Here is a 13,196-nt window from a genome sequence, read left to right as displayed (position 1 = left end):
GGAAGTCTCAGAATTTTGTTTCCTACTTTATAGTTTATTTTAAATTTTCTCAAGTTGGGGACTTTTTGAGGTTGTTGAACACTGAGTAATCTTTAATAGGAAAACCTAAATAGGATTATGAGTAACAGACTGATTTCAGTAAAGCGGATGTTTAGTCAGTGGGTGGCGCCAAATACAAAGCCAGTAGTTCCTCGTACTTTACATGGAATCCTGGATCCATGGAGATGAAGATGATTTGTAATGTAGAGAGAGAGGGACAATGTTGTTCACAGCACTGAACCTCAGATTTACTGAACGCTCGAGAGCACGTTTCAACCTGATCCTCAGCAATAGGGTCTCTTGTGACTGTTCAAATCTCTCTGGATTAAAGTGAGCTCTCTTCAGGAGGGGTGTGAAGGGGCTTAATGCGTTATCCCACTCTATTCTTGTGGAGGAGGAGAGTATGGAAAGGGTGGAGCCGGTGAAGTGCTGCATAAGGCCAAACCCCCTTTTCCCCTCAGCCTATAGAAGTCAGTGGTGTTTTTTGAATGCAGAAAGCCTTGAGTGAGTGAGTGGCTGCATTTGTCTCATAGCTTCCCCGTGGCATCTGTGTTATTGTAACATCTTCCACAAGAGGGATCTGGTGCCGCTGCTCTTTTGACCTCATTTTTGCGCGTGTAATCCCAAACTGGTTTCGGTTTGATCTGCCAAACGTGCTGCGGTGAACGCTCTGGTATGCAAATGCGAGTGGAGGAGATGTCGGTCACGTGATCAGCCCTCCCTTTCCTCAATCCTGTCTCTTGCACCTCCCCTCCCGGCCTATGCATAAACAACAGCAGATTACCACTCAGCTGGTCCGTCTCCATGGAAACGCTGACCTCATGCTGGGGCGAGAGATCTGGGCCAGTCACCATGGCTGTCCGCCAGGAGACTAGACTTGATCTCCCTTACCTATAGCAAGGTGCACCTAATAGCGGCTTTGCTGCTATTTTTGGAGGTCAACAGCACAACGTTCTTCGATCATGCTGTTTTTTTTCTTCCCCATCATGCACTGCAGATAATGATTTGCTACGCTGCAGCTCAAGAACCATTGTTAGCTCCTGCTAACTGTGCACTCATGCTAGATGTGTGACCTACATCCCACTTCAAAGTCGTGATGCTCTGCAGTTTGTCTGCGGTGTCCTTGCCTCACAATCTGCTCTACAGAAATGCACACTGAAGCATTTGCTTAGTCATTTGTGCTGTATTAACATTTCACATGTTCAACGTACAAATAGAAGGGCCAACATTATCGTCATGACCTGCAGCATGAATATGAACCTTAAATGACCCGAATAACTTAATTATGTTTGAACTGAGCATTTCAAGCCTAAATAAATTAAACATTTAGTGCTTTGAATCTACCTCCTAGATAGGATTAGCTTGTTTTAATGAGGAAAATGAAGATTCTGGCCTTATTGGGAGGAAGCAACTAATGGTACCTTGTTGTAAAAGAACAAAAAATGCATTGCATTGTCCCAAATGCAGCTCAAACAGGCTACCTATTTTTTTTAAAGTAGAACCAACTAGCATAGGTGATTTTCATCAACTAAAGATTGAGTTGGGTAATGCTTGGTGATACAGAAGCTACAGGTCCCTCGTTTCCAGGTTGAATTCGCTCCCCTGGAGATGAATTGATGAATTGGTGCCATCCGTAGTCAGAGAAGGCCTCCACATTAATTTACTGAGTGGATTTAATTAACCTGTTTCTTTTTTATGGCACCCTCATTATGGTGTCAAAAGGGATTTGGAAAGCTTGCCCTAGTTTGGTTAATATTGCTCCTTTTTTTGTCTTCCTTTTTTCTTCCATTTGCCATCGTTTAAGTCACACTCGAGGCAAACTTGTACAGAGATCCGGCCCGGCTTTGGTGTTCGGAGGTATCTTTCCTTACAGAGTACCCCCTCTTTAAAAGTGTGCTGTAATTGCACATCCATAGACTCTCTGAAACGCTAGTTCAGAAAAGGGTGCCTGTTTTCTCTCTTTTTTTTTTGCTTCCTTCTACCTGAGGAAACACTTGTGTCTTTGTTTCTTGCTAGAAGAACAGGAATGCTAAGTGGAATATTGAAAATGTGTTAACCTTAGCCTCTGGTTCACACATAGGTACAACGTTTGAATCGCCTCTCTTTGTGTGAGGAGCGATGATTCTCACACTTCATGGATAGAGGTGTTATGCAACAAGGGTGTACGGCTGTATAGTTCATGTGAGTTTCAGGAAAGGAAGAATTGGTGCTACACTCTAAAAAAAAATGCTGGGTTCTGCCTGTTGGGTCATTTTATTGGGTTATTTGTATATATTTTTACCCATGTGCTGGCTAGTTTTTCTGTAACTTAGCTGCTGGGTAATTTTTACTGTCAATGCAAATGATGAACACCCTCACACACCTACCCAGTGCTGGGTCAGTGCAAAACCAGTTCAAACTGGTCATTTTGTGTCATTTTGTTCTGAGAGAAAATTTCCTGAGTGGAAACTTCCTGAATGAAATGAAAGTTTGTATTACATAGTATTTCCTATCAAATCATTACTGTACAAATAGGAAAACATCTGTAGTCTCACATTTTACCTTACATTTATGCATTTGGCAGACGCTTTTATTCAAAGCGACTTACATTGCATTTCAAGGTACACATTGACATTCTTATCAGTTCTTGCTTTCCCTGGGAATCAAACCCATGACCTTAGCGTTGCAAGCGCCAACGCTCTACTGTTTGAGCTACAGTTTGAGTTTACATGTTTACATGTACGTCGCAGCTCAGATAGCTCACATACGTCTGCAAGATGTCTGTTAAAGATCACTTCATCTGGAAAGGATCTGCTGTTTACTAACATCTGATAAACGGTTTTAAGATGTCAGTTTTACATACTTTCTAAATCATAAACATCTCAAAGACATTTTCTAAATGTCTATTTGACATCTACATATACACGTATTGCAGATGAGCAAACACCCGTCTTCCAAAAAATATGTCTTCCAGATGTAAACGCGCACATCAAATAGACGTCTCTGTGATGTACGTGTGCTATCAGGGAGCTTATGTCTGCTTGGAAAGCTAGCCTTCTACAAACGAAACTACTGTACGGATATACACTCAAAGCCCAAACCAATGTGCAACCAGGGCTGAAACACGAGGCGACATCGCTGTCGTAACAAAGTTGTCGTGCAATAGAAGCGCTATTAATCTAGTGTGCTAGCGCCGCGCTACGTTTTGACGGGTCGAAACATTTAATGAACTCGAACAGCCTATACCAGTTTTCTTCCCACAGATTCCTGTTGGCTGTTCTTGCTGCTCCTGTCACGTCCTAAAACGTTTACTAAATGTGTTTGATTATTTAATGATTGTAGAAGACTGACTTGCCATTGTTGACTGACCCAGCGCCATGTCAAAAAAAAAAAACAGCATGTGTTCTGTTCAGTATTTACCCAGTGCTGGGATGCCATTTAACCCAGAAATGTTTTTAACCCAGCATTTTTAGAATGTAATTTTGGACTGAATAATTTCAATAATTTAAATTTGGACTTTGTTTCAGTTAGTTTCTGTAACTGAAATTTTCTACTCATGAATAATGATTAAACGCTTATATATATATATAAATATATATAATATATAAAAGGTACTTTCTTAGCATCTGGTTCCAAAAGAACCCTTAAAATCCATGGTCCATTGCACAAAAGGTTTAGACTATTAAAATGTTCTTCACAAAGCACTATTCACCAAAAGATTCGTTCTGGAACCAAAAATGGTTCTTCGGTATCACAGTGGGAAAAAAAAGTTTAATACTTTATTTTTAGTACTTCAGCCACATGCTTGGTCCTAGCTAAATGGAGAGCTACGAATATCTGTGGAAATGACTTTTGAAACGCCATTGAAGAGTAAGTCTGCAATCTTTCTTGTTCAGATAAAACAGGTCTCGCGACTTGCTTTCACTTTAGAGAACAGCTTGTGGTTTTTATCGTATTTGTCCAAAGTAGCAGCAGCAGCTTCCTCTTTCATTGTGAGTCAGGAAACAGGCCCTCGGTCCCTCCATGTCAGTTCCCACGCATCAGCCTCGGAGCACGTGGACAACCTCCACGTGGACGGCCGATAGAAGCTACTATCCAGTCATGACTGAATGGTCTTTACATGCCAGTCGGCTTGTGATATATTTTCCTGTAAAACTCCTCACAAAGTCACTAATGGTGCTAATTTCCATTCTGGCAAGTTTAAAAAAAAATTCTCCTGTTGAACAGTATCAACGTTCTTTTTAAAGTCACAATGTAACGGAAGTGGCGACAGATCCTTTCTTCCATCTGAGATGTGCGTCTATCGAAAATGGTTCAACTCACTTGTTGTTAAATGGATTGAGGCAGTTTGTAAGCAAGCTTGCAGATTATTGTAAGAAATGGGCAGGGTTTATGCGGATAAAATGATTGGAGAAAACCGGGCTCTGCATTCACGTCACGATGTAATTATAGTCTCGAGAACACGTGACGTTATATTCGTAGCTGTTCACATCCTTGGACTGGGAATTATGCGTTTATGGCACCATTATCAACACCTAAATGAATCTGCAGAGGTCAAGTGGTACAAGTAGAAGCTCTCAGACAATTCCCATCTTACAAGCTGTAATTACGAGCTCTACGAGGACGTGAACGATTTTTACAAGTTGAAATCACATCATTGCGGTAATTACGACATGGCGAGATCCAGATATGACATTTTTAAACTAAACATTACAAGGTAAAATTTATTTTTTATTTTTATTGAAACATACGGAATAAATTGTTTGCACAATAATCGTTAACAATAGTTGTTTCCACTAAAGGTAAGACTGAATCCTCCAAAATGGTTTTAAGTTGTTTCGATAATATGTTTCAAATCTGAGAGTAATGGTTTCATAAATTGGACTTTTTTTCATCTCAAGTGATGCTTAACTGTTTTATGTCAAGCTGGTTAATCTAAAGCGCATAAAAAATCAGGTGATGACGATTGGCTCTTTTTACTGTAGAGGTCCTGTCATATTAACTGATGTTTAGTGAATTTTCACAGTTGAAAAGGGATCATTTCAATAGGAATCCACACAATCTTATAAAAGCTTGTTCCCGCCACGGGATAAAACAATTTAAAAGATCATTTAAAAGGCTTTTTATCTCACAATTCTGACTTCGTTTCTCTCGCAATTGCGAGTTTATATCTCACAATTCTGACTTTATATCTAGCAATTCTGAGGAAAAAAGTCAGAATTGTGAGATAAAAAGTCGCAATTACCTTTCTCATTTTTTATTCAAAGGTGGAAACAAGCTTCTATACAATTTCGCTTGAGGGCGAAAAGTTTCCCCAATGCAGATTTGCACCAGGATCAGGTTTTCATGCAAAAAGAACACTTTTCTCTGTGAGCTGAGCTTCATACATCGCTACACTTAAAATTGTCACCCTCCGTTTTTCTTTTTTTGCTTCCAAAATGCCGCTAATGTGAAGTGCACCTTAAGGCAGTTCTCTCTGCAAATGAGATGTCTCCTATTCATTTTTATATGGGCAGCCTCCTCCCTGTATCATATCTCTGACTCTGTACATAGATGTACAGTCACTTGTGTCAGTTTTGTGTGTCTTTCAGTGGGAAGGTATTACATGTCACAGGATTTGTGGCATCTTACCTCCCCCCTGCTTGGGTCAAACAGACCCCTGTGTGTTTATCAGCTCTACTCCCACTAATGACTATGTGTGTTTGACACAGATGGTGAGCACTGAGAGTCTCCAGGCTTTGACACACTGAGTCAGGCCTCTTCCCAGGACAGGACTTTCCTTATGATGACTTACTTTACACTTAAACTGGACACATTTAGTTGTCAGTTAAACCCATTGTTCTAATTAGGCTATTCCCTAAATTAATGTCAGCAGCATCTGAGCTCTCAGTTTATACATAAACTACAATGCATCATTCAGCCAATGAACATTGGTATAATTTTAGCCACGCTGTGATAATGAACTAACTCCTCAACTCTCACTTAAGATGAATATTTAATGAGCAGACCAGCAGGACACTCCCATGCTTCTGTTGCTGCTGGCCCCCAAGGGTTTCGAGTTACAACAAGAGAGGAACACAGACGGAGAGCAAATTTTCCCTCCTTTTTTCTAGACCAACTCAAGTAGGTATCATGCTTTGTTTGGCAAATTTATTTTCACAAATTGTACCGTAATAATAATAACTGTTACATATTTGTTTTCTCCTCAAGTGAAATAATATCATCAAATTCAATCCCTAATGATTTTTCTTTGTCTACAGATTGGGTTCCAGCTTAAGGTCTTCCTAAAATGATTTATAATACTAATGATAATGCAGCTCCCCTATATGCCTCATTTTAAATTAGCACAACATATTTAAAGTCTTGAAAACTTCTCTAAGGACTCAACCTTCTCCTCACTCAGAGACCATTATTATCTATACGTTCAACTGCGTTCTGGAATAGTATTTGCTTTTGTTAGTAAAGTGGGAAAGGGTACAAATGTGTATAGGAAGTACCATGCAATGGCACAGCAAACACAACATGTAGGGTACTTTATTCTTTAATATGCTAAATTATAGGAAGTTAGGCCTATTAAAGCACAAAAATATGGGAAAAGATGGAAAATAAGTTACACTGCACAGGAATGCTCAAGAAACATGTAAGAACTTGACCGACTGCACCTGTAACATTCCTTTCATCCCACAGGTGAACGTTTGTTTCTGCTGGGTGGTGTACAGTTGATTTAATTGTTATTTAAAGTGTTAAAAACACATCCATGCAACCTCAACACGCATGTTTTTGGAATAAATTAATTAAGACAAAACACTTTTCTAAATATTCCTAAAGTTTTAAAGCTACTCTAAACATGGTCTGCCACTTCAGCTGTATCTGCGTGTTGTTGCAAGTCAGTGCCGAAGCGGATCCGGATCCAGAAGAGATTCCGGTCCGTGTGTTTGCGCATGCCTGCAGTTGTTGGGTCGGGTTTCTCCGTCCTCCTGCTCGCTTCTGTCCGCCATTTCGCGTTGTTCCGCAGGGCTCCTCGCAAGTCGCGTCATGGAAGAACAATAACGCGTCTTTGTTTCACTGCAGCTGACGAGTGGAAACGCTGAAGAGGCAGTGCACGATATAATGAACACAGAAACACAGCGAAATGCCCGTTACACGCCGCATGTCGATTAAAATAAGAGTTATAACAGTGGTTTCTCATTTTATTCTGTTTCATTTGATTCTGCATATTCCCCGTTTGAAATTGTAGCCAGTACCGGAAATGGACAGAGCAAGCCATTTTTGTCGTTGTTGATTTACATACTCTTCTAGTTGCTAAAAAACAACAATTATACAGGATACAATAAAATGAGCAGTATCCACCGTAATATCATATTTGATATTCGTTTTTGACAAGCTTATGAACTTTAGTTTGAACATTTTTACAGTTTGCTGAACAATGTTGAGCTATTTGAATAAACACACAAGGGTCTTCTTGTGATAGCCTATGTGGCTTTTAATCTAAAGGGTCATTCCAGTTTGTAAGGAAAAGTAACCATATGGCCTGTTTGGATGCTAGACTGTTATCATGTGGCCTTTAACTCACCTTGGCTTTAATCATCCCATGTTCCTATTATGAAATAGTGTAAATAAACACTTTATGAATAATGTTTGCTAGTTATTGAGCTCTTTATATTTGCAGTAGGCCTATCTTGTTCAAGCCTTTGGGAATGACATTTGGGTGGGGCAACAATTATGTAGTCAGGTTGTTAAAACCTTTGTGTCTTAGCCTAAGCTCTGACCCTAATGCATTACAAAAGCAAGGAAAGGGTTGTCTTTCTACTTGTGTTTTGCATTTCACATGGATGTATTTAAATGGAAAGATAGACAGCCAGACTGAATTCTAAGGTGATTGCTTTAGTGGTCTTGGTCTTTTGAGCAAAGCGCATTGAATAGAATGAATATTCAGAGAAACATTAAGAGAGACTTTTTGCACTTTGTCATTAGAGCATATCTCTGGTTGGCTCCTGTAATCCTTCACTTTCTTAATATTTCTGTCTGTGATTTGAATAAATTTGGTTTGAACAGCAGCACTGTGATATTTTGCTGTAATCCATAGTTCATGCTGTTTGGAAAAGGTGGAACTGGTTGATTGCTTGAAGAGATATTCCTGCTCTTTATTTTTTTACTCATTCTTACATCAGTTTGTTTCTGCATTTACAGCTGTCTTCAAAAATTAAGACTGTTATTTATCTTGCCAAGTTTCCATTTAGCCCTCTGTAATTCTTTCAGCGTAAAGTCATTTATTTTCATGTAGTGTCAAAGAGATGACACTAGATGGTACTAAATTGTCTTTCACTTTTAGGCCACATAGGACAGATTGGAATGGATGTCATTTTGGATAAAAGACTGGACAGACAAATTAATAATAAAACAAGCCAATTTAATGCCAGCTTTCATTTTTAATAGTAGGTAACACTCCTATCTTCATTTGAAATTAAATATACTTTATTTGACCATGTGAGTAGTCAAGATTTGGGTCTTCAAAATTGAATTTGATATAAATTACATTCCTATTTTTCCTAACAAAAATGTAATGAAACACGTTCTTTGGAATACACAGTATTTTTTTTTTTTTTTTTTATCAAAATGGTATTTCTGAGAATATGTATTGTAGAATTCTAATGGTACAAAGTATGAAAATGAACAATCCATCATGAATTACTTGCTATAGTCTGTAGATATTTCATACCTTAATCTGTAATGCATTTATGAAATGAATCAACCAAAATTAAACGCATTGGACTCCAGGTCATTGGACGAGTATGTCTTTTTTTTAATTCTTGATGTCATCAAGTTCAAATATAGTGACTATTCCACCTGGCTCACAATGTCATACTGTTTGTTTTGTGAGGATTTATCATGGTCAGTTTCAGTTCATGGTACAAGAGAGAGGTTTGGTTTGTTCCTTTATGTGTTGCTGTGTCTGTCCACAAGAGGAGGCTAGAGGACCGAGATCACAGGCACACATGGATGGAATGACTTTCGGGCTTTTAAGATGACACTAAAAGTAAGGGGGAAAAGGAAATCTTTTGAAGTTGTCACAGCTCTTCCTGTGGCTGCTTGTTTTATGGTCTCAGACTTTAGTGTGGGAGTGAATAGCAGTTTAATTGGCCAGTCACTGGTAATTTGTTCTTGGGTTTAATCATTATGTGAAAGTCAAAGCACACTGTACATAATCTATCAAGAAACTGCAACATTTCCACCCAAAGTGGTGACTTTCTGCATATAATGACGGTGGATAAACTACTAAGAGCAAAGTCCAGTCCTGCCCACTTGAATGAGCTCCAAACTTGATTGCTACAGTGTGATCAAAGTATGCTGGATGAAGTCCTTTTCCCTCACAAGTGTGCAACAGTTTTAGTTCACTTCAAAATGAAAATTTTGTCATAATTTATTCACCCTCAAGTTGTTTAAAACCTGTATGAATTTCTTTCTTCTGCTGAACACAAAATAAGATATTTTTTGAAGAATGTCGATAATCAAACGGTTGATGTACCCCCATTGACTTCCATATATTCCCTATAATATTTCCTACTATGGAAGTCAATAGGGTACATCAACTGTTTGGTTACCGACATTCTTCAAAATATCTTCCTTTGTGTTCATCTGAAGAAAGAAATACAGGTTTGAAACTACTTGAGGGTGAGTAAATTATTTTTAAGTGAACTATTCCTTTAACACTTGGTAAAAATCTATTATGGTGATTATGAGGTTCATCAAACAATATAATTATTTTGACTGTTTATATCTTGAATGGCAATAAAGAGAAAAGCTGTATCATTTCCCCTTTGTGAGCGAGCCGTGGAGAAAGGCTGAGACAACATTAATTTTTAATCTGAAAGGAAAGACTGTTGTAATTGGGTCCATGGGAAAGTCTTTTGCTCCTCTTCCTTGTCCTCTAACCTCGGTTACTGTGGGAGAAAATGGTGTCAGTGTCTATGTTAGAATAATATTAACCAAAGGAATACCTTTGATCCATTACTTTATGAATTCCATGTGCTCTTAGACGCTTTGTTTTCATTGAGGCCCAAACCTTTTCATCATGTTCACCCACCATTCATCATAACTGTACACTAAGCCACCAATTACCTCTCTAATGTGTCTCTAACATGTCTTAGTTTTATTGACACCACTCTGTGAAAAATGTAGTTTGTGGACAAACTGGAAGATGTAGTCACAATGGTTGCTCTAATACGCAGTTCTTGTCCCCGATGCAGTCGCTGTTTCTCTCTATTATTTTTGTTTTCTATGTGACTGTGAATGCTTCTTATTAAAGCTAATGAATAAATACACAATGCAGCCATTATGCCTGAGACATTCCTATAGTTTCATCACACAATGTGTGTTGCAGCTGAAGAGAGGACTTCTTCAACGCCATGCGAATGAAAATAACCTTGTCCGGTTGGAGGGAAATGTTTCATATTCAATACTATTTGTTGTGTCTTAGTTTTGTGAACTATTTTCCAAACTATTTTCACTATTAGAATAGCAGACTGCAATGATCTGACTTTAGCAGATAACATGCAGCAGATGAACAAAGGAGGGCAGTATTTGCCAATGCTGTGGGTAAATTGAGAAAAGGGGAAACACTTTTTAGGAGGGAAACCAGGATTTCTCTGCAAAAGGCAGGAATGAAAGAGGATACATAACCTTCAAAGAAAAGTTGTCTCACTTGAAGTAAAAAAAATGATGAATTTAGTTTAATTTGTAACTATTTTAGTATGTTTTAACATAAGTTTAAAACTTTTAACTGTTTTTGTTTTTTTTGAACATTCATAAATTTGGTTCTACTTTTCAGTCTACAAAGTTCTTATGTTAATAAAACATTGTACTCACAGCTCTGTTCCTTCTGTTGCTCACTGGTTTCTTGATAATCTTTCCTGTATGATACATTTGTAGCACTTTAAGCATGTACTGTAGGTTAGTGCACTTCAGTGATCATCTATGTAAAAACTCCTTAGCTTCAGGCACTTTCTGCTGCATACTCCAATCCTTTAGTGCACTTATTATGTGTGTTAGACCATAAAGTAATTTGAGCTGAACCACTTCAAAGAAATAAAAAAGGTACACAGAAATGTGTGAACGAGCATTTTCCCACAAATTATAGACATAAAATGTCTATATTCTACGGAAGCGTATTGCATTCACTTGAGGAAAAATAATCTACTCTGTTTTTATGAATTAACGAGTTAATTATCTCAAAATTATGAGATCATTTTTCTTGAAATAAAATGTATTTGCTCTGTTTTTCTGAATTATTGAGTTAATTATCTCATAATTCTGAGATAATTAACTCAATAATTCAGAAAAACAGAGCAAATACATTTTATTTCAAGAAAAATGTATCTCATAATTTTGAGATAATTAAGTCATTAATTCAGAAAAACAGAGCAAAAACTTTTTATTCATGAAAAATTATCTCGTAATTCTGAGATAATTAACTCGTTAATTCAGAAAAACAGCAAAAACTTTTTTTCATGAAAAATTATCTCGTAATTCTGAGATAATTAACTCGTTAATTCATAAAAACAGAGTAGATTATTTTTCCTCAAGTGAATGCAATACGCTTCCGTAATATTCTTCATACTATAGGCCAAATGTTTTTTCTTTCACTTTTGCCACGTTTTTTGTTTTTGTTTTTGTTTTAAACAATGTAAAAATTGACTAAAATAGGCCTATGTTCTTTCACAATTTAAGTTTTCACTCAAAAATGAAAATACTGTCATCATTTACTCTCACCCTCAAGTTCTTACAAATCTGTATGAATTTCTTTGTTCTGCTGAACACAAATGAGGATATTTTGAAGAATGTTTGTAACCAAAAAGCTGTTGGGCACTATTGACTTCCATAGTATGGAAAATAAATACTTTTTGTAAATGTAAATGAACTGTAAACGATGAGAGAATAAAATTTTTTGGGTGAACTATTTCTTTAATAAGTAGCCTAAAAATGATTGGAATATCTAATGTAGTTGTAGACGTTAGATGTGGGCCTTATGGTGTGTTCACACAGCACGCGTTTATCGGTTCTAGTGCGTTGCTTTTAAATAGTTTTTGTATATAAACTTACAGACTCGATGGTTGTGCCCTGTTTTGCTGCTCCTTTCAGCGTTACACAAGAAATTCATTTTAAAACGTTGTGTCAAATTAAAGAAGTTCAAATGTAAAAATGCAAATCGAACGTAATCAATTACTTTTTTAAGTAACCAGTAAAGTAACACATTACTTTTAAATTTAGAAGAAAATATATTTTTCAAACAAGTTGAGAGAAATCATGAGTAAGGGGCTGTTTACACAACACCGTTTTCAACTAAAACCGTAAGACTTTTTATGCGTTTTGGCCGTTCCTTTACACGACTACAGAGTTTTTGAAAAAGCAAACTTTTGAAAACGGGTTTCAAAGTGCAAGTTTTTGAAAATGGTTTCTGTAAACAACAAAAACAGGACTCTCTGAAGACGATGACGTCATGCACATGCGAATTACGTATTCAGTCTATTTTGTTTTATCGCCATCTACTGGCCTGGCAGCAGAAAACAGCGTTTTTAGTCGTTTTCGCGGATCCGTGTGAATGGGGATCATTTTGACAATGGTGTCATCTGTACTGGAAAACTCAAAGGAAAAACGTAAGCATATTTTTGTAGTGTAAACGTACCCTAAAATGCAGAGGTGTTGTGTGCAACATGAATGTTTATGGTATTTCTAGACTAAATGTAAACATGCATTTACTCATCTCACAAATTTTTTCCTCAAAATGAATAAGACAGTGAAATGCAAACCCTGAATATTACACTAACCCGGAATAATTAAATATGTTAAATACCACAAATATACTTTGTTATAATCAGTTAGTTACTTTTTTTAGGAAGTAACGCAATATGGTAATGCATTACTTTTAAAAGGAACTTTCCCCATCACTGGTCTCGAAACACCATGCATTCCTTTCCATTCCACTCCGCTGGAAGACTGTGTCAATGGCTCCCTTTGCTTCAAATGTATAGAAGAATGGGAAAACAGAGCAGTGTAAATTTAGATGATACATTAATAACAGAGTACTGAGGTGACATGGAAACAACCCGGGATAAATACACTGAATCGGCCTTACTGTACAAAAAGATCTGCCTGAAGCCTAAAATTTGAGACATATCAAT

This window comes from Rutilus rutilus, assembly GCF_951802725.1.
Source record: "Rutilus rutilus genome assembly, chromosome: 6".
Taxonomy (NCBI): domain Eukaryota; kingdom Metazoa; phylum Chordata; class Actinopteri; order Cypriniformes; family Leuciscidae; genus Rutilus; species Rutilus rutilus.
The sequence above is the reverse complement of the archived record's forward strand: the minus strand, read 5'-3'. Positions refer to the sequence as shown.